The 19,432-nt window shown below is 47.1% G+C and overlaps 2 long non-coding RNA genes across 3 annotated transcripts; both read right to left on the bottom strand.

The window, feature by feature from the left end:
• On the bottom strand, positions 1 to 4,460 carry LOC311438603. The gene is made up of 4 exons (XR_014694217.1): positions 4,343 to 4,460; positions 2,723 to 2,791; positions 1,574 to 1,695; positions 1 to 93 (listed from the first exon to the last, which is right to left on the bottom strand). It is a non-coding gene; the product is annotated as an uncharacterized lncRNA (long non-coding RNA).
• A 10,624-nt stretch (positions 4,461 to 15,084) lies between these two features.
• LOC311438602 lies at positions 15,085 to 19,277 on the bottom strand. 2 transcript variants are annotated; one of them, XR_014694215.1, is made up of 3 exons: positions 18,789 to 19,277; positions 16,898 to 17,466; positions 15,085 to 15,646 (listed from the first exon to the last, which is right to left on the bottom strand). It is a non-coding gene; the product is annotated as an uncharacterized lncRNA (long non-coding RNA). The 2 variants fall into 2 exon arrangements; XR_014694216.1 differs by having other exon boundaries at positions 16,898 to 17,471.
• Between the last annotated feature and the right edge of the window lie 155 nt (positions 19,278 to 19,432).

The following is a 19,432-nucleotide window of genomic DNA, read 5'->3' on the forward strand; positions in this document are numbered from 1 at the left end:
CTTGTCTGATGTTTTCACTTACTGTATGATCGCAAATTCTGCTGGCATCACTCATTTCACAAAGCTGTGCTCTGCAGTCAGCATAAAGTGCATCTGCAAGAAGAGGGATGACAGGTAGAGCATGAAGAGGAATGGTCCAGATTAACTCATCCCAAGATTTTCTGTTACGTTCAGAGGTTGACATCAAATGCAGCTACACCCTTCACCAAACGTCTGTGACTCTGCAATCTGTTGGCTTCAGACAAGTGCTCCCAGTGAGGAGGAGGAAGAGGCAGAATAAAGAAGAGATGAAGAAAAATTCACCCATGGGTTGATTTCCCTCCCACAATTTCTTTCTGCCCATTCTGTGATATTTTCTGGAAGCCAGAAGGGTGAGGAGCAGCAGAACAGCATAAGGTGACTCCTGCCCATCCCACACTGCACACCCATCACCACCTTGCTCAGACCCATCCTGCTGTTTGGGTGCAGATGATGTGCTCAGGACAAGCACCCCAACATCTCCGCTGGGCTGCCTGTTGAGCGGCTCCTCTGCTGCCAAATGCAGCCCGTAAATCAGAGCGCGAGGATATGAACCAGGACCGAGGCACGACTGCAGAGTGCCTGAGATCCGAGATCAATATTCATTTTGCAAACCTCTCTGGAAGAGTTCCTTAATTAATTGTTGGAATTAAAGTCAAAATTGACCCCTCGATTTGTTCCTGTGGCCTTTAAATCAATTTTCTTCTCTTTGCAAAACGTCATTTTAGGACTGGCAAATAAAACAGTGCATTTTTTAACAAAGTGTCCTTCTCTGTAGATGCCATACCCATGTTCGCTGCTCACCCCTCAGGGAGGCTGGCACATGCTGAGCTCTTAGCTGTGGAAGAGCTGCTGGCAGCAGCATGGCTTTTTGGTAGGAATGGCTGAGGCTGATTGGCAATTTCACCCTGTAATCAAAACCATGGCTTCCTGAGCAGCCTCTATGATCTATTTCTTTACCAAACTTTAAATGACAGCAGCTCACACCTCAGGTTACTGAGGTCACGGACTCCCTTATTTCATATCTCCAAATAACTGCTAGAACTCTATAAGCTCCCACTGAATTTATCCTCGCCCTGCAATCCACGAGGCAGGGAAGGGAGAAGATATGATTGAGGAGATGCAGGGATTTTTCCTGCTGTCACCGAAGTCCCAGCTCATGCAGGCACTACAACTGTAATTTCCCTAACTTGTAACGCAAGCTTCATAATCCATATATCACCACCTCCTTGTGATGTTTCCTGGATTCCCTAACGTTCATTATTTTTCTGACAGTTTCAGGGAATTGCTAGGAAAAACAACAACAACAACAACAACAACAAACTGCCCAGGTTCAATACAGCTGGGGCTTATCCCTGTAGATTACGTGCTGGTTACACCCTCCTGGCATTTCATAGCTGGGTCCCTGTATAACATTTTTCTCTGGGAGAGCAGGTGGTACCCAGCCATCAGCTGGGGATGCTTTCTCCCTGATGGGACTCTTATCTCGCATACCCAAGACCAGATAAAGATGGGTTATTTTTCCATCCATTGTCCCCCCAGCCATAGGAATTACCTGCAAGGCCCCGCTCAGGATGATGACGATGGGTTTCGTGTCAAAAGGAGACTTCATCCTGATCTGCAGCTGTAACACGGGCTGTTTCCTCAGACATATGTGGGCCAAAAGCCCTCTAAAACCTAGGATGAAAGGTGTGTGAGCTCAACATAATGTGTTCTTCTCTGAAGGAATTTAAGTTGGCAGAAAGATCAGAGTTAATCAGTTCTGATGGATTTTTAAAATGTTATTCAGAATCCACCTATTTAGTTGCACTTCCTCACTATAATTAAGAGAATTACTAAGTAAATACACACATAATCCGCTGAGTCAAATTTTCAGAGGCTGTGGTGGGGCTGCCAGGTCGGCTCTGGAGGCACCCAGAGGTGCTGGCGTGTGGCACCAAGTCACCTGTGACTTGCCAAGGCACCACGGAGATGGGCAGTGGAAACGGGCAGATATCATGCCTGCCATTTTTTTCCCTATGCAATTTTTTTTAAATTGATAGCTCTGCACAGAATTCACAGATGAATACCATCTGGTGTGGTGATTTATTGCCCCTGAATTTCTCAAGTTACTTTTTTTTTTTTTTTTAGTTTTTAGTTTTTTTTTTTTTTCAAACTTTTCTCATCTTACCTTTTCCTTATATTTTCTCTCTACAAAAACATTTTCTATAGAAATGCAGTTGAGAGAGGCATTTCCCTAACATGCTATTTTATCATAAGATAAACAGTGGCCTGTCACTAGACAGACAAACAAACAACTGATGTATGGGATCTATTTAATATCTCTGCAACTCCAGAGGCCTTCTAGACATATATGTTGTTGCTTTCCAATACTCTAAGAGATGCCCATAACTGGTCATGTGAGAAAAATAATATATAATGATAGCATTAAAAAACATGTTTTAATGCATATACACAAGGAGAGCGAAGTTCCACAAGCAGTCCTGGCCCTGGCTCCTCCTAACTTTTAAAAGGCTGAGGAACACAGTAAACTACTTCTGTTGTAACTTTGCTCATTGTAGCACATATCAAAATTTTATTGTAATCTTCCTAACGTTTATTTATACTTTATTTCCAGCTCACATATTACTACTTGCAGTATGTACACTGTCCATCACCACAGTTTCCAAGTTCTTTGCAACCCTTAATGGACTTGGTCTCCTACCTGTTCTGCAAGAGGAATGTGAGGACCAGCACAATGGTACCAAGAATCAGCAGGGATGGGAAGGAAAGCCTGTGTTTTGGGAAGGAAAAAGGCATTTGTGTCAAAGCTTTAGATTTTGGGAAATGAATGTCATGGTGAAATAGTAATTGCCCATGATTCAAGGTGTTTTAGCTTGGTCAATTATAGAAACAGGATGAAGAATCTGAAGTAGGCTTATCACCATCAATGAGCCCACACCCCCAGAACACCAAAGCATGGACATGTGGTCTGGAAAAGGAAACTTGAGGCATGGTGAAGCTCTCTGCCTGATCCACGTAAGCATAAGGTAACCAAGCGCCAGACCTTTCTGCATGACACTCTCCTGCCCTTCACTCTTCTTTCAAGAGCTGTGTCATCCTGCACAGGATAAACTGTTTCATTAGACATTTCATTTCTGATCTCACAGAAAATGAAACATTGTTTTGGCCTGGACTTTATCGGATTACCTTGGAACCAGCCCCTGGGTATGTCTTTGACATAATACATCATAGCTTTAATGAGACGATTTTCTCTGTGTGCTAAACAGACCCTAGAAAAACCCGATACTTTAAGCCTTAGCAGGACCTGTATGGTGGGGAAGGGCTGGGAAAGATACCTGGGGCTTAAACCTGAGCTGGGCAGTTTTAAGCAGTGGTTTTTAGCTAACAACTTGCCCGGAGTGAGTTAACAGGAGGGGTGGGCACTGCAGGGTACCTGGGAGTGGAGCAGGCTGGGCGAGCATCTCTGTTCGTTTTTCACTAGGGAAAAATCAATGCTGCTTTAGGATTTTATGGTGCTTGGCTGCACTTCAAATACTTCTTTTAACCACCGGTTGAAAGCTTTCTATGCTACTTAAGTGGTAGGGGCGCACATCACCCCTTACTGGATCTGCGCTTCAGAGCAGTAGGGCGGAGTCCAGCTGTTGTAGGAAAAGCCCATGAACTCCAGCTGGACTCCATGGGGTATGGGAAGACCTGTACATTGCTCCTTTCACATCAAAGATCTTTTAAGAACATCTTCATGCAATTTTTTTCTTTTTATCACTGGAGACTAATGAGCTAGATTTATGGGAAGCAACTACTGTTACACTGAGGAACCTCGCACACGTTTGGGATTGGGTGAGAAACCCAAACACCTACCAAGTTCACCAAAGGCAATTTTCTCACACCATGAAAATAATCCTGCTGTCTCTGGAGAGGGCTCTGAGCCTGCCTAGCCTCGTGGGACCACCCATACCTACATATCCAACACAGAACTGGGCACCTCATGTCCTCCCTGCACCCCTACTCCTTCCCACCCCAGTCAGGAGCTACCTTTAATTAACAAAACTCAGATCTCTATGAGCAAACACAGGCATAGCAAAGTCAAATCGGGTTGACCACCAAGAGGAGAAGCCCCACCACATAGCTGGTGGCAAGAAAAGGGAGGTGAGGGAAGAGAAACTCCAGCCAACTTCTGCAGGGCAAAGGCTGTCAGCTCCAGGTCCTCAGCAATAGAAAATCCTTGTAACAAAGTGACTCCATCCTCTTCATTAAACTCTGCTAAGGTTAGAAAGTCACCCTCAAATCATGCTTGAGGACTAAGGGCTGTGCTTTCACTTACAGGACTGCTCTCCTCCACGAGATGCCTTTCACATAGCCTTGTCTGAAGTCCGTCAGGGAGCTCCGGCACGAAGAAGGACTTGATGCTGAAAGCCCACATGGCTGGGTCACAGCACATAACCGCGAAGAAGGGGCATGGGACAGTCTCGCAGATTATTTTCTTTTTGGACTGAGGGAAAATGACCTGAGCAAAAGCAGATACACATTTTTAAGTAACACAAAAGATGGAAGGACTGCTTCTGTCCCTGTTGGTCTTTCAATACCAAAATATTAATACGAAGAACAAGCCTTGAACTATTTCTATTTTTTTTTTGTATACAGCTACCATATTAGACAACCAAATCACACTTTTAGCCCTACTAGGAGGAAAAGGTTCCCTTATTGTTTAAATACGTTGGACATGAACGAAAACCAGACTATAGGTTGTTTGTCCTTTTACTAATAAGAAAGTGTAATTAAAAGTCATGTTAAAGTTGGAAGATCAAGAGAGTTTGTGATAGATAACAAGCTCGGAGCTGTCAAAACTGTCAGGCCATTAAAAAAAACAAAATAATTCACACCCCAGTAATTGCTTTTATGCTCTTTTTCTTATAAATCCAGGAGACATGAGTCATTAGTCCCTACAAAAGAGCCTTGTTTATCAGCCTTCAGTATGCTATATTGCACTTTTACTTTCTGGGAGCGTTTGCCATAGGTATTGTCCTCTGAAGGCTTAAAGAAAGTGAAGGGGCTGTGTTCGGTCTCATTTGAGGAGACTCTGGGGGCTTTCATTGTCAATGAAGTTTAACAGACCTCCGAGCTGAAATCCTCTCTATTAATGCCCAGGCAATTGCAGTGCTTAGCATTACTGCGCTGTCCCCAGCAGGTTTTGTCCTGAATCCCTGCAGCAAGCTACAAACGTTTGGCTTTGCAAAACAGCATGCAAAGATTTTCCTTCCTCCTGCCCAGTTCTGTGATTTCTTTGCTCTGTTTGAGCTGAGACATGCCTGAGCTAAATAAATCATGCAAGCAAACATTTGGGAGTAATAGTAAGATTTTTCCAAACTTTTGGTTGCCTCCAGGCTTCCCCTTAGCAGCTCTGGAGTCAGGTGTGTTCAAGGCAGACAGGCTGATTTACGAAGTTATGCTCCCCCACTAAGAATTAATTCCACATATTTAACAGGACAAGGAATGAAGTCATCAGCAAAGTTTTGCTTTTTATCCAAAACTGTTATTTGGGGACAGGGAGGGGAGGAAGTGGAGTGAGAGATACCTTTTACGTCGGGTTATTGGCAGTGGTTCTGACCTCCAGGTTTGCTCCTGTGGGTTTCTTTGTGTGATGATGGAGATGAACCTGTTTGAGATAAGAAGTCTGATTTACGCTGATGAGATTACCGTGTATGAAACGCGTTGTAATGCCACACTTACTCATATATTATTCAGCCACTAGATGCCCCTGCAAGCCACACAGTCTTCTGGGCACAGTGTGCGTTTTGGCAGGCAGAAGAGACAAAGCTGAGACTCAACCTGAGAAGAAGGTGGATTTTCTTTTTCTTTGACAGGGCTTTGGACAGTGAGCAGTGCCCATTTAGCCAGCACAGCTGTGTTATATCGAGGGACATGGGATGAGCGTGCAAGGGGACTTCAGAATAGACCAGAAATCCTAACAGCACTTCACCTTCACCTGCACCGGTAGCTGTGCTATTGCACAGGTGAAGGTATGACTCCCTTTTCACCAGCTGGTTTGTATGGTGCAGAAGAGCGATATGGGGATATGCAAAAACCCATCTCATGCTGTGAAAGGCTCCGGGTGTCATTTACTTACTGTGCTGCACTGTGTAGCATCAGCTCGTTTCCTCAGACGCTCTCGATGCTGCCTGTTCAGGGAGAATGATGTTGTAGCACAGACTGATGATTACTTTCAACTCAATGGTTCCCAGGTCCCCATCTGTTTTCCATACCATTTGCAGGGTAACAAAGCCCCTCCAGCTTTAACTGTCACCTTCCTCCATTAGGCAGGATTGACTGCGTGCTCCAGAAGAAAAATTAAGGAAAAGCGAGCAGAGCACCTAAACACACAGGTATTTATGGACCAAGGTACTGCCATCATCGGGAGCGAGGCTGTGCCAAAGCTGGGACAGGATGTCCCTAGACCACACATTGAGCTGCTGCTTTCCCAAAGCCTTTTTTTTTTTTTTTTTTAAATAAAATAAATATTTTTCTGCAATTCCTTTGAGGGTCTCTGTATTCTCTGCAGAGACCATCTCAGCACGCACCCTGCTCCCCCTCGCGCAGGGCGCACTCCGGTGCCTCGCACCCCTGGGTTTCGCTGTGAATTTCAGCTGCAGACCCGGCCACCGGGCTCTGTGCACTTACAGCAACTGAGATTTGGGGTTTGGATCTGAAGGCTGATCTGTATCAACACGTACCTCCCGCGGATGAAGAGGCTGAGGCAGGAAGCACCTGGTGACTAGTTTAGACTCTCGCCAGCCTGCCCAACGCAGCACTGCCAGAACCATCTTTCATCGGCTGCTCAAGCTTTTCTCACAGTCTCATGCTTTGAACGGTTTTGCCAAATCTCAGCAGCACTGTGTGCGCATCATGTTCTTGACCCTGAAGCCCAGACCTTCTCCTATGGGTACTGCTTTCGGGACAGTACCATAGCCATCCCCTTATCACTTGTAACAATGCAGGTCCTTCCTGCAGATGCCACCAAAGAATGTGAAATCCCACCAGGAGCTGCTTGCCCTGCTCACACCTTCAATTTGCTCAGGTGGCTTCACCTTCAAGACACCTCTTAGCCCACAGACAAGTAAAAATGCATTTACTTGAGATTCTCTAGAATCATCACCAACATGCAAGAGGTGGGTCAAGACCAGCACCACACATGGGAGAGGGATGGAGGTCTCACCCGCTGCTTGCTGTGTTGGGAGGATGAGTTTTGCAAGCAGCCCTCCATCCATCTCCTCGGGGTTTTGCTGCTGTGGATAGCTTAAAAGCTAGATTTTGTTTTCTGGTGGGTCTTAAATCCAAACAAACCCACCACAACCAAACACAGGAGGCCGATGCTGGTGGCTCCACGAGGCCACCTCATGTCCCCTGGCTCCCCGCCCCTCTGGTCGAGCTGCCAGGAGCAGCCTCCCGTAAATATTTGCTCAAGGGAGATCCTCGCTGATAAGAGAGCTGGGAGGCTGCTCGGGGTGACCGCAAGGGGAGGATTAGGGCTGGCTGGGGAGGGATGGGCGCTCTGGGAGGTGGTTTCCATGGGGAGCAGGAATCTGGCCCTGCTGGTGCCCGGCCGTCCCACGGCATCCTGCTGCAGCCAAGACCTGCTCGCAACGCATCCCCCAAAGGCCGGGACACACTCAACACCACTCAATACACCTTGAGAAGAAAAACCTAACTGCATTCCTTCCCCCGCCCTGTTTTTTTTTTTTTTTTTTTCTCTTCAGTTTTATTTTGTTTTTAGAACAAGGGCTCTCCCAGGCAGAAACTGCCCTCTCCCGTTTGCACAACCCGCCCTGTCCCCCAGGCTGGCGGTGACGGCGCTGGGGCAGAGCAGTGCCACCGGCGACGGGGAACAATGTGGCTTTGAGGCTCCCGGTGCGTGCAGGGCAGGGGAACCGGGCTCCCCCCTGCCTGTAATCCCCCTTTAATTGCTGTACAAACACAGCGAGCGGGCGGTGATTTCCATGGATTCACATAGCAGCTCATCACCACAGGCAGAACATGCTTTCTGAACGTTTTTGCTCAAAAAAAAAAAAAAATAAAAATAAAAAAAAGAAAGATCTCACATTTTTCCTCAGGTGGGACTAACATACGCCCAGCTTTCGGTATTTCAGCAGAGATGCTATAATTTACAGAACGTCGTTAGTATCAGCAAACCACTAATGCCGACATATTTACATTAAAAAACAACAACAACAACCAAACAAAATGAACAAAACCCCATTCATTCATAGAAATAAACACATCTATATAAACAGTCACAGCCCTGTTGTGCCGCTTTTCCCGTATGGATGAACAAAAGCAGCGCGAGCAACGTGTACTAAGCAGCCCCCAATTACCCTGTGGTTCTGCAAATTAACAAACTTCTCAGGTATAAAAATGTATATCCAAGTTTTAGAGCGCTGGGCAGGCATCACAGAGCTATAGATAGAGCCCTCAGATTATGAAACTGGAGAGATTTCTTTCTTAAGAAATTGGCTTTTAGAGCATTCAGGTGGGCTCTCAAAATCCCACATAAGCCGGCTACAGTCAAAACTTTTTTCTTGCAATTTGGGTTTTGTCAGAATTTTCCACAGAATAAATATATTTTTTCAGTGAAATCTCTCTCTCGAGCAATGAAACAGCATGACTCAAAACTGTGTCACTGTGTCTCATTTTTTGTCCCTTAAGGCTTTTTTTTTTTTTATTTTAAATTTTTATTTTTCCCCCACATTTTGTTCTGTAGCCTGAGGTTTTGCACGGGAATTCAGCAGACCTCGAAAGCACGAGACTCCTCTAGCTTACACACAGCCTCTCTCTGTCCGCGCACATCCTGGAAGCTGCAGGTGGCAACAAAACCTGGCCCAGAAAGGAGAATGGAAGCAGAAGGTACTGAAAAGCACCATTCCCACGAGACGTGCTAATGCCATTGTGCCTCAAAACACTTTGGTTGTCAGCCAGAACAGCCTGGTTGCCAGTAGTATGATAATACAAACACTAAGATATGGGGTGGAAAGCTGATGCACGCGTGAAAAAGGTCGCTTTTAGTCAAAAACCCAACTTTGCGCCCAAACAAAAAAGAAGGTTGGACCACAAATTTTGCAAGCTATATGTCTGGGTGAGTCCCTGTGATGCTTGAGCCCCATGGGATGTTTGCTGTTCACCACGCTGGGCTCAGGACATTTAGGACTTTAAACCCTGCTCTGTGCTCACCGAAAGTTCTGCTATCAAGCTGTCCCTCCAGCTTGTTGCACTTTGCACGTGGAGCAAGAGAAACATCCCGTCACAACCTGCTCATGACATAACTACAACTAGGACCAACACGTTTGCATTTTGCTGCTCTCACATCATGAACTCTTTAAAACCTGCGAATCTGTAATGGAGAGGAAATAGAAAACAGACAAGTCCAAGGCGATGCTTTTTTTTATTTATACACATCCCCACTCATCTCAGGCCTCAGAGTAACCTGTTCAGGGCAACCGGCTCCTACTGGAAAGCCTTGTGTCCCTATCCATCCCCTTACTTAATTTAAGTTTTTTGAAGTTACTATGATTTTCTGTAGCAATAAGTGTTGCTGCAAGGGTTGGTAGTGGCTTGCGATGTATGCCTACTGTGGTAGCTCAGGGGGAAAATTACTTTGATTTAAATTAAAAAAATTAAAAAAAATCAGGCATTATAGGAAGTTGCTTACAAAAGCTGAGCAAAACACAGTTAGGTTTGCACAGGTAAATACTCAGGCAGATTTGAAGCCCAGGGATACACAGGCAAATCCATTTTCAAAGGTGAAACAGCCAAACACCATTTCCCATACAACATAACCCGTTCTGAACACCTGCCCCATAGCCTCGTGCCGAGGGTCTCTCCAGGACAGGACCAACCAACACCTTGGGTCTTGGCCCTCGCTGTGGCGAGACCAGCCCAAGCACACAGGGCCGGGTACAAGGCGTGCCCTTTCCATTTGAATTATTCCACCTAGATGCTCCAAAAGAAGTCGAGGACACACCTTCTTCATGAGTCACCAGCAGGAAAAGTCATTGCATGTACGGCCTGCACGATGCCAAGCTACATTTTCGTACCCAAGAACTGTTCCTTGGACTCTGCAGAAACACTTTTAGTCGGACAGGAAGATCGATATAACAAACCAGAGAGGATGTCAGCTCCTGATACAGACACTCTCGGAGTTTAGGATGCAGCTGGTGTGTTACTAAAGGACAGATTTTGGCTACCTTGCAGGAAGCCTATGAGAAAATCTGTCTTCCTTTCCTGCTGTTGCTGCAAGGAGGGACGCTGAGAGTCCCTGCTCGTGATCATGCCTCACACACACACAAAGTCCATCAAAAAGTCCCAATACCTTCTGATAAGCAAGTCATTACCTACTGGTGAGTCACACCTCTGCCCGGCCTTGGCAAACAGCTCTGTGGACAGGCTTTGTCGTATAAACTGTACGCTGATACTGATTGCACCAAAAAGTATCTTGTGCTCAAAACGGAGAGCAAAGTGTAGTTGGCTATCGTCCTCATACACTTCCACAGGTTTCATGGAAAACTGCCACAAGTGAGAAGCATTAAACCACCGTGTGCCATTAATCCATAACCAAACCATAACCATTAGACCACGAAACCATAAATGTGGAGGGATGAAGGCCTCAGTCTGAGTTTTTGGAAGAACTGCACACATGAACACAGGCTGCAAGTGCTGTGAGGGTGCAACAAGCAGCATCCATCCTTACCAGGGGCTGGTAGAGACACAAAAGAGACAACACAAACCACGTTAGCACTTCAAGGAGCTGACAGCAGGCAGAAAGGATGAACAGCAATGTATCTTCTGCTATACTTCAGGATAGGGACCATTCTGAAACACAGTTCACGTGCTGCTCCCAGAAACCAGACACTGTGTGGGACTGGGCTGCCTGCAGCTCCCATGGGCATGAAGGACAGCACTGGCATGTTCCCTCCTCTCCTTTTTCTCTGCAGATGAGGCTTTTAAGGATGGACTGGAGACAACATTGCTACACATCTCCCCTGCACATTTCCATTCATAAACCAGTGAGCTGGTAATTTTATAAGCCATAATTAGACGTTTTCTGACACCTAATCTGCTCATGCATCTATTTTAACTTTCAGCACTGAACATGCAGGACAGGACGATAACCTCCTTGCTTGCTGCTCACCAACCCCACAAGGAGAGCAGTTCTCCAGCCACTAGTCCTCTAGTTCTCTAGCTGGATCACCCTGTTATAAAAAGCAGAAACTCGGGAAACCCCTCCTTTCCAGCAAGTTCCTTCTTTTTTCTCTCTTTTTTTTTTTTTTTTTTTTTTTTCCCCTTTTAAAAAGCAAACCCAGCTTGCAAAACATGCTTTGCCAAGCTCGAGCAGACTTGGTGAGCCACCTCTCCTGCAGCTTCTTGCAGCCCCTGGGTTCTCCAGGGCCCCAGCTCCATCCTGGCGACCTGAGCGTGTCCCTAACCGCGGAGGCTTTGCTGCAGACACTGGCGGCACATGTCCCAGCGCTGCACTGGTTCAGGGCTGTGCAAAGTAAATACAACTGACAATGTAATTGATGTGGGTTGTTGTTTTTTATCCTTTTTTTCCAAGTGAGTCAAGAGAATTTTGTTTGTCTGGGTTTGAACGTCAGATGGCTGCAGCTCATTTCATCGGTGTGTTATCAAATTCCTTTCTTCCAGGTAAGAGGGTGCAACCAAATCATGGCTAAGAGGATTACTGAACATGTGTGGCACCTGAGTCTAAATTAAATTCAGGTGAGAATGAACTGAAAAAATACCTTCATCATCTAATGACCAGATATCCACAAAGCATTCACTATTTCTACCAGAGCAGCCAAAAGCCGGTGCCAGATGCCAGCAGTAGTCCATGTGAATCACCCCTGCGGTGAAGCTGTAGAACAAGATGTTGGTCTGCTGTGTTCCTGCTAGATAAATCACAGCCTTACAAATCCAGAAAAAGGCAGGAAGGCTTGCCTGTCACTCAGCATCTCTTGATGTGGGGATTTGGAGGTCTGCAGCAGGGAGCACGTCTTTCTGGGAGCAACACATGGGAAGGATGGTCTCACTGGATAGCAGTGTGGCCCAGAAGTCCCGTCCCACCTGCAGACTCTCACATAACCTGGGTGATTCGCTTCTTTTAGCCTTTTCCTCTGAAAATGGAGGTAAATTCCCTCAACGACCTAATGATCTGATACCGACCAAAGTCAGTCTTGAAACCATGGTGATGTGGCTGTGCAAGGAACAGAAGAGATATGCTAAATAAATAGCTGAAGGATTCAGCCCAAGGAGAAGCACATCTGTGGAACAGACCAAGGGAGGCCACGGAAGCAGCAGCAGAACTGCCAGCTGATGTAAGCCAGTGCTGACGGGTTGGCTTTTCCACTGGCAATTCGAGCCACGAGTAAGGTACCTGTATGTGAGCTCGGAGAAGGGAAAGCAGCTGGGATTTTATGAGGATAAGGCCCTTGTCCCCATGAGGCATTGCCTCCGCAACCAAGGAGGCAGGTTGGCCACAGGCACATGGGATTGGCACCTGCATTTACTGTAACCTGCAAGGGAGAGAGCTGTGGATGAGGAAGGAGATGTTAATTTACTCTGAGGCGAGCAGGGACCCACCCATGAAGTATCAGGTTGGTTTTCTGAAGGGATTAAGGCGTCCTCACCCTTTTGGGAATTCTCTGTGCTGTTTTTGTTGCTGTCATCCAACAAAGGTGCGGCAGCAGAGAGGTCACAGGAGAGGTGAGCAACGTGTTGAGAGCTCTGCTTCCCCCAGGATGGAGCAACACGTAGCAACCGAGCCAGGTGAGTCAGAACAGGGGGAAAACAGTAGGGAAGACTTCACTGCAGCACAGAAATTTGTGTCAGGGCTTCCTGATGAGAGCTCTGTCCCTTGTAATCCTTTACAATCAATTCTGGTAGCTACTAAGTTGTGTATTCCTGAAAGAAATGGAATTTTTCTTCAGCTAAAGAGCTTGCCCTGTGGGCTTGCAAGGAAGCAGCTTTCTCCCCACTGAGAGCTATTCTGAAGGCTGCAAAGAGTCATTCTTGAACACAAACACAATAAAAAAAAAAAAAAAAAGGAAATCCCAAACTCCTGCCCATACGACTTGAAGGGAAATTGCTGTGATGATGGCCAAAGTCTTCTTGGTAATGGCTGGTAGGGGTGATAGCCACTTCTTGTGGCTGGTAAGGTGCAGATGGGACACAAAGATAAAAAATGCACCTCTCCTGCTGTCATCCTGGGAAGCAATGGGGTCTGCTCTTCTCCAGTTCCTCCCAGTAGGCACAGAGTCCCCCTTCCAGCAGAGGGCTATGCCCGGGGACCTGCTGGAAGGAGCTGAGAGCTGAGCAGGGAGCCCATTTTCTCCACTGGCAGGTCAGAAGGACAGAGCTGGGAGTTGAGCTTTGCAGCCATTATCCTCTTCTGACCACCTACAGGGAACCTTTTCTATGCAGCACTCGGCAAATTAAGAGGTTTCACCAGGAAACTCTGGGAACAACTTGTTTTGAGGCACAAGACGACCACCCACTGCCCTGCTGCCCCCACGCTGATGCTGCAGATAATGCAATTTCATAACTCCTAAGGATGCTCTTTTGCTGAGGCCACTAAAAAGGTGTACTTCAAGCCTTCAAATGGCAGGAAAAGAATGGCTTTCAGCACCAGAAAACCGATACATGCAGCAGCTAGTCACTGGGCACATGCTTGGCTGTTAGCAGCTCCGTGGAAGCCGCTGGAAATGGCTGTGGGATTTTTTAAGGGCACATCAAATTGATTTGGATCTGTTAAAACCTAACGCCTTGAGCTCCATCTGTGTTTCAAGTGTCCCTGCTGGAGGAGCAGAGGGAAGAACAAACACAAGCAGAGAACAGGATTTTCCTTGCCTTATCCCCAACCAAGTATGTTTGTTTAACAAGATGGGTGGAACCGAAGCCATGCATGGGTGAAGCTAAAAGGAGGCGATGTATGTGCCGTACTGCTTCACACTAGCACATTTGCACAAGCACATTTCCTTGCAGGACAAAAAAAACAACAATGGAGTACACGCAGCTTGCCCAGCTCAACACCTAATTTCTCCTGAAAAAATCATTGCTTGCCATCGAGGCCTTCAAATTTAGCCTTTTTCTCCCCCTCACTATTTCACTTCTTCCTGCTTTCAGTATCCCAGGCAGTGGGCTTACCCTCCCCGTGTCACACGCCACCTTTTAAAAGGGATGGTATGGGGTGGGGACGGCTCCGTGCCAGCACCTGGAGGGAACGCCCCAGCCTCGGCGCGATGCCTCAGCCCAGGGAGAGGGCGAACACGTCTGCTGCCCGTCCCCTGCCAATCCACGAGTCCACCCCTTGCACAACCTCGGTCTAAAAATGGGCTGAGCGATAGATGGCTTTGCACGGCATCAATACAATTAATGTCAGCAGTGAAGTAATTCTGCAGGAATTCAGCCCGGCGCAAAGCCTCCTTGGCACCCCTCTGCTTTCTGGGAGCAGATCTTTGGACCGCATCGGATACCTAAGTCAGCCTTCCTGGAGCAAAGGCAGGAAAACATGTTCTGCACCCCTTGCCAAGAGCAGACCAGACATTTACAGTAAGGGGGAGATGCCTCCGGTGTCCCTGGATCACAGCACTGCTCTTCAGAGCATCTTAAGCTATTTAAGACCTTTGAGAGCACCGATCCTAAGCCATGCCCAGCAGACTTCAGGTAAAGGGGCTGCTACACCAAGCCAAGATGGGTGTGCTAAACCTGGAGTGACTCTCCTAGAACAATTTCTGAGTAAAGGGGTGATGTCCAGAGCAGACAGCATTGCTTCACCATGTCCCCAGAAAGCTCCATTGCCACCTGCATGTGCCTCCCCAGCACGTCCCAGCCTGCTGCTGAGCAGCCTGGCCCCCAGCAGCAGCACCACGCACGGCTGCGCAGGCACACGTGCACCGAGAGACCAGAAAACCAGGGCTAGAGTGGATGGAGAGTTTGGAAACACGTCCTCGGTGAGTAAACACTCCTTTCCTTGAAACAAAACCGAACCTAAAACAACAACAAAACAATTTATTCACACTCTTTGGAAGATGCTAATTAAAGTTTACTTTAAAATACTAGCAGACATGAGTGTGGGCTGTAACAGGAACATGCTGTGAAGTGACAGGTCTGCAATAATCCCATGCCTCAGCCAAGTCTAATTCATTCCGATCACACACAGGTCCGAAAATCCAGGGAGGCTCTCGGAGCAGGAGCATGTGCACTTGTGGGAGGTGCAAGAAGTGGCTCCGGAGCTCCGGAGGTGCGATAGCGAGAACAGGTGTGAGAGCAAGGGTTAATAAACGGGGGGTGCCAAGGAGCCCAGCTCTGCAGAAAGCAGAAGGAAAGCTCTCCCCGCCCCGGTGCAGCAGCATGGCACAGCTCTCCCTCGCTCGCCAGCTCGGAGAAGGCATCTCCTCCTGCAGCACTGATGCTGAGCAGCTCCATGCTGACTGACCACATGCTCCTCAGTGAGCCCCAACACTGGCCTGGAGATCAGGAGCTGGGGAAGGAAGTCGCTGGCACTGCAGGGCACGGGGCAAGGCTCACACTTCCACCAGGAGCAGAAGTCCTCCACATGCTCCATCAGTTTCCTGAGGTCAAGCTTGGGATGAAACACCAAATGCTTACAGAGCAGCAAGGAAACCCCACTGCCCAAACGCGAGGGCAATATGGAAATAAAAATTAGTTTGTTCTGGGATGCATGTTCCAGACAAGTCTCTTATCTCCAGAGCGGCACCTAAGCATTTACACCCAGACAGGTATAAGATGCTGAGGAGAAGGCTGATAAGAGATGGGTTCCATGTCCCCAATCCACAATATGCTTGTCTAAACTCATCTAAAGGGTCCTCTACAGCACAAAAGGACAGGAAAAAACTCGTCACAAATTGGCCAGCTTGGGGATTACGCACGCAAAGCCCCAGACCTGCATTTATTCACCAGGAGTGGCGATGAGGAGAGAGACACTGGGCATAATAGGAAATCGTGTCACCTGCTCCCTGCAGCCAGCATCATTTATTTTCATTCCATCTTTCCCCCCCGGCTCTGCATGCCCTGGGAAGGCGTTGCAGGAGTCGGATTTCCCTGGGATCCCACCTGCGCTCGCTGCAGCGCTTCTCTCCCAGGCAGGCTTTAATTAGATGGGGCCCAATAAACCATATGTCAAAATGGGTGATTTCACTTTTAATTACATTTTCCAAAAGGTAATAAATAGCTCCACTACAGGGAACACAAGCAGCCAGGCGCCTGCTGCTGTTGTGTCGTTTCACTGGGCACTCAAAATCTTTTTTAAAAAAGGGGGTGCATCCCCTGAAATGACTCTGGGACTTGCAGCGTCAGAAAAAGGGGGTGTCTGAGTCTAAAAGCTGGCAGGACTAATGTGTCGATGAGCCTCTTAAGCAACTGGGAAAAATCGCAGCCTTTGTGCAGGGCTGGGGCTCACTCAGGCTGATTGCTGCCTGGCACAACTCGCAGCCAGGACAGGGAATCACATCATCATACGACATCTTTAGAAAGTTATCCTCACAGACACTGAGGGGGAGAGGCTACCTCACCTCCTCCTGTTCTTCTTGCAACCCGCAGCCCAAAGGTTTTGACGCTTTTCAGCAGGTGAACCTGGCACCCTGCTTCTGGTTGTGCTGCTGGATGCAGCCACACGAGCAAGGAACAACCCTGACCTTGCCTGCGCGCCAGCAGCCCTCTCACCTGCAATTAAGTTTGTGCCCAGACGATACACAAAATTGTTCTCAGACCCTTCACTGACGAACAAAGTTTCATTCATGTTTTTTTTTCTCCTGGTCTGTGACATCCCCATTACTCCCCGAGAGATGAATACACATAAATCCTAAAAACTAACCCGACAGATGGGAAGCAGTATAATGAAGGAGCATTACTTCTTACAGAATCTCAAGCTTTCTCCTTGGGCCTCTGAAGAGCTGGAAAACAAGGTCAGTATAAATAATTTTGTATCCCAAAGCTGTTTAATAAAAACATTCCTCTGTTTACCAGACTGCTGCTCAGCCGTGCTTGCGCTGACATCCCCCTAATTGGGGAGCAAGAATGTCAGGGTGGCTGCTTTGCACCGAGCAGGATTTCTGGCCAGAAATCCAGGTCAGATCAAATGTTGCATTTGCTGGGGTTGGACTCCTTTTTTTCCCATATTAGGAGCCTCCCGTTCAAGCCAAAGTATTGCATGTGAAAATAAATATTAGCGGCGAACGTCAAGTGGGAACTGCAACCCCCAGGGGAATTCTTCTTAAAAGCTGGGTTAGATCTGTATCAAATGCATGCTCCTGCGCGCGCTCCTCCCGTACCTTGTGGTCTTGGGGTGACAGGGATGGCTGCCTACAAAACCCAAATGAGCTGACTTCATTTCTGCCACCAGGTAACGGCGCTCAGTGACCAGGACTGTGCAGATAATATGACCTGCCCTTGCAAAAAGAGAAATAGGATTTGCACCATAGTTCCTGACCAGCGAGAGTCACAGACCTGGAAAGCTCCTGAGAAATGAAGCCCAGCAGCTCTCTCACCCTCTGTGCTGATGTCACTTCAAGGTGGTTTTCCCCCTTGTGCACAGCTGTGCACAATGGAGGAGACACATCCCCAAGCATGGGCCCAAGCCCTCCTGAAATATTTCATCTTTTCCATCTCCTCAACTTTTAAGGTACCTGAGTAGCTTGTAACTACCTACAGCTATAGTTTATAACCATATGTAGCTTGTAATTATACCCAACTCTAAGGACAGGTACAACTCACGCCTTCAGAAGCATCTAGCAATGGGGAGATGGGATTTTGAGGCCAGGCTACATTCAGTTTCCCTAAATAACATTATTACTGCACTTGGATGTGGCATTTTTGAGCCCTAGTTTCTGAAGGAGCACATGGAGAAATGCCTTCAGGTGCAAAAGTGCCGAGTTACACACCTGCACAGATCCCTGAAAGGTGGACATCAGCACTATCAGCTTCTTCATCTCTACCTGAGAAATGCCTTCATATTTCATAACCATCACTTACACGTCTGACTAGCTTCCAATCTACAAAGTAGCTCAAAATCCAATTATTTTACACTTTAAAAGAAAACAAAAATGCACAGCTCACATTAGGCATGAAAACTCATAGTCAAAAGTACAGCCTGGTGGGGAAAAAGGGGATAAATACACATTTTGCTTAACCAGTGACAATAGGTAAATAAACTTAGCCAAATTTTAACCATCCGATTTCCAGTTATGTTAAATGACTATGAAAGCGCCCAAATGCCTGATGTTAATGGTTTTCTAGTTCAAGTGTCATTTTTTTTGTTCTTTCCTCATGCATTACCTTATCTAATTGGTCACACAATTGTCCTTTATCTGGTTGGGAAGGCGTCACTCCCTCCCAGAACAGAGCTGCATAAAAATCACCTCAAGCTTTCCTCTATTTATGTTGCACTAGAGCCTAAACTGGCCCCAGATCACCTCTTTCTCTGAAGATTTATTAAAGTGTGAAGTTTTAAAACTCCAGTTGCAGTGCTACAGGAGCCTGCATGACAAGTCATTGCAAATGCACAGCACACATAGAGCTCCCCTCGAAAACAGCCACAAAAATCTATTCATCTTCCGTGGCAGGAAACCTCAGACAGTCAGGGTCTGGGTGTGCTTCAGACCAGCATCCCATACCTTAATTACCAGCACATATCTTGTAGCATCCACCCCTTCCACACGTCCAACTTCCCCCAAATGTTTCCTTGCCAAGACACGCTGAAGGCTTACCTGGCCTCTCGCTGTCCTTTTCATGGAAGAGGGGAGGAAAAAATCACTCTGGTATTTCCAGTTGCTGTCACCAGGAGCAGGGGACAGTATTTCTTTAGCATTTTCCACTGGCAAATCTTTGAAAAGATGAACCTTGTGGTCCCCTGAGGTCAGACCTCTCCATCCTAAGTGTCCTCCCAGTACCTGCAGCTCTTGCAGGTGAAGCAGAAGGAGGCAGAGGAAAGTTTCCTTTCCCGGACTCTTCATATCCCGCAGAGAACATGCTGTTAATGCTGACAGGGAAAACTGCTGCTCTCAAAGGGAAATCCAGTCCTCAGCTCCATCAGTAAAGAATAAGAGAGCAGGATTTGACGTGGCACGTAGAAAATCCCCATCATCTGAGTTAGACAGGGCCATTGGCAGCTCTTTTCTCCCTAGTTTTGATGGCTCTCAGCTGTTGTCACACCTGGAACGAAGTCAAACGCACGTTATCCTGCTGTGCAAAGTCATTTCAGCTTCTATAATAAATCAAGGGCATTAGCAAACCCGTACACCGGCTGCAATAAAGAACCAGTCTGTATTTAACATGAAACAACTTCCAGCTGAGATTGATTGTGCTCCTTTTTATTTTTCAGTGCTTCGTTTTAGGCCAGCTCATCCCCTCT

Source organism: Aythya ferina (assembly GCF_964211825.1).
Source record: "Aythya ferina genome assembly, chromosome: 6".
Lineage (NCBI taxonomy): Eukaryota > Metazoa > Chordata > Aves > Anseriformes > Anatidae > Aythya > Aythya ferina.